Source organism: Schistocerca serialis, unplaced genomic scaffold (assembly GCF_023864345.2).
Source record: "Schistocerca serialis cubense isolate TAMUIC-IGC-003099 unplaced genomic scaffold, iqSchSeri2.2 HiC_scaffold_1234, whole genome shotgun sequence".
In the NCBI taxonomy this organism is placed as follows: domain Eukaryota; kingdom Metazoa; phylum Arthropoda; class Insecta; order Orthoptera; family Acrididae; genus Schistocerca; species Schistocerca serialis.
Window position 1 is genome coordinate 165001 of NW_026047441.1, and position 2500 is coordinate 167500.

At 59.6% G+C, this 2500-nt stretch overlaps 1 pseudogene; it reads right to left on the bottom strand.

Annotated features, from left to right (window-relative positions):
- The window catches only part of LOC126436261 (large subunit ribosomal RNA), a 7960-nt pseudogene that overhangs the window by 4334 nt on the left and 1126 nt on the right, over positions 1–2500 (bottom strand).

Genomic DNA, 2500 nt, shown 5'->3' on the forward strand with positions numbered 1-2500 from the left:
CTCGCTGCTCCCCGGCGGGACGCCGGCTCTTCCCCCCGACCGATCTCAAGCGCCTCCATGAATTGGCGGACAAGCTGCTTGTGGGCAGCTTGCCGCCGTCGGCACTTGATTGCCTCAAGCGTTCGGTCGGGGAACATCCTGATGAGCTCTTGATTTACAAAGAAGAACCGGGCGTCCCTCTCGAGGAACAGTTCGGCCTCCGCCTTGGCGAGCGACAGGACTTCTTCCTCCGTCCACCTCGCGCGATGCCTCTCCGTGACGATCTCCGCGTTGGCGGCCGCAAGGTGTTGGCGGCGGCGATGGACCCCGAGACCGTTCTTGGTGGTGAAGCTGCGGTGGCACTCACTACAGGCGTATACAGCTGCAAAAGTTACAAGATTTTCGGCACGGCCGGTTGGCCGGCTAGGTGCTGGGGGAGTTGGGGTGGCACCTTCAGCGGAAGGGCCACCACTTTTTCTCTGAATACTGCCCCCAACTAAAAAAAGGGATAGTGCGAGGGGGGGCTGGTAACCCCCCCAAGCCCCTGGTGCGGTCTTCCACTCTGCGAAAATCAGCGGGCCCACGAGAAGGGGAGAAGACCGCAGGAGAGGAGAGGCTAAGAGGGCTAGGCCCATGTATTGCGCATCACTCTCCCTGTAACCATAACCCAAGGAAGGCACCTCGCAGCAGCAGCACGACTACATCAAGACCGCACTTCGAAAAGCCAAGTCCGGATGCAGCCACACCGCCGCCACTTGGCCACCTTAAGAGAGTCATAGTTACTCCCGCCGTTTACCCGCGCTTGCTTGAATTTCTTCACGTTGACATTCAGAGCACTGGGCAGAAATCACATTGCGTCAACACCCGCTAGGGCCATCGCAATGCTTTGTTTTAATTAGACAGTCGGATTCCCCCAGTCCGTGCCAGTTCTGAGTTGATCGTTGAATGGCGGCCGAAGAGAATCCGCGCACCCGCGCGCCCCCGGAGGAGCACGCTAAGGCGGACGCGGCCTCGCAGCAAGGAAGATCCGTGGGAGGCCAAGGCACGGGACCGAGCTCGGATCCTGCACGCAGGTTGAAGCACCGGGGCGCGAACGCCGCGCAGGCGCGCGCATCCTGCACCGCCGGCCAGCACGAGGCCGACCAACGGCGAGAGCAGACCACGCCCGCGCTAAACGCCCGCACTTACCGGCACCCCTACGGCACTCACCTCGCCCAGGCCCGGCACGTTAGCGCTGACCCACTTCCCGACCAAGCCCGACACGCCCCGATCCTCAGAGCCAATCCTTATCCCGAAGTTACGGATCCAATTTGCCGACTTCCCTTACCTACATTATTCTATCGACTAGAGGCTCTTCACCTTGGAGACCTGCTGCGGATATGGGTACGAACCGGCGCGACACCTCCACGTGGCCCTCTCCCGGATTTTCAAGGTCCGAGGGGAAGATCGGGACACCGCCGCAACTGCGGTGCTCTTCGCGTTCCAAACCCTATCTCCCTGCTAGAGGATTCCAGGGAACTCGAACGCTCATGCAGAAAAGAAAACTCTTCCCCGATCTCCCGACGGCGTCTCCGGGTCCTTTTGGGTTACCCCGACGAGCATCTCTAAAAGAGGGGCCCGACTTGTATCGGTTCCGCTGCCGGGTTCCGGAATAGGAACCGGATTCCCTTTCGCCCAACGGGGGCCAGCACAAAGTGCATCATGCTATGACGGCCCCCATCAACATCGGATTTCTCCTAGGGCTTAGGATCGACTGACTCGTGTGCAACGGCTGTTCACACGAAACCCTTCTCCGCGTCAGCCCTCCAGGGCCTCGCTGGAGTATTTGCTACTACCACCAAGATCTGCACCGACGGCGGCTCCAGGCAGGCTCACGCCCAGACCCTTCTGCGCCCACCGCCGCGACCCTCCTACTCGTCAGGGCTTCGCGGCCGGCCGCAAGGACCGGCCATGACTGCCAGACTGACGGCCGAGTATAGGCACGACGCTTCAGCGCCATCCATTTTCAGGGCTAGTTGCTTCGGCAGGTGAGTTGTTACACACTCCTTAGCGGATTCCGACTTCCATGGCCACCGTCCTGCTGTCTTAAGCAACCAACGCCTTTCATGGTTTCCCATGAGCGTCGATTCGGGCGCCTTAACTCGGCGTTTGGTTCATCCCACAGCGCCAGTTCTGCTTACCAAAAGTGGCCCACTTGGCACTCCGATCCGAGTCGTTTGCTCGCGGCTTCAGCATATCAAGCAAGCCGGAGATCTCACCCATTTAAAGTTTGAGAATAGGTTGAGGTCGTTTCGGCCCCAAGGCCTCTAATCATTCGCTTTACCGGATGAGACTCGTACGAGCACCAGCTATCCTGAGGGAAACTTCGGAGGGAACCAGCTACTAGATGGTTCGATTAGTCTTTCGCCCCTATACCCAGCTCCGACGATCGATTTGCACGTCAGAATCGCTACGGACCTCCATCAGGGTTTCCCCTGACTTCGTCCTGGCCAGGCATAGTTCACCATCTTTCGGGTCCCAA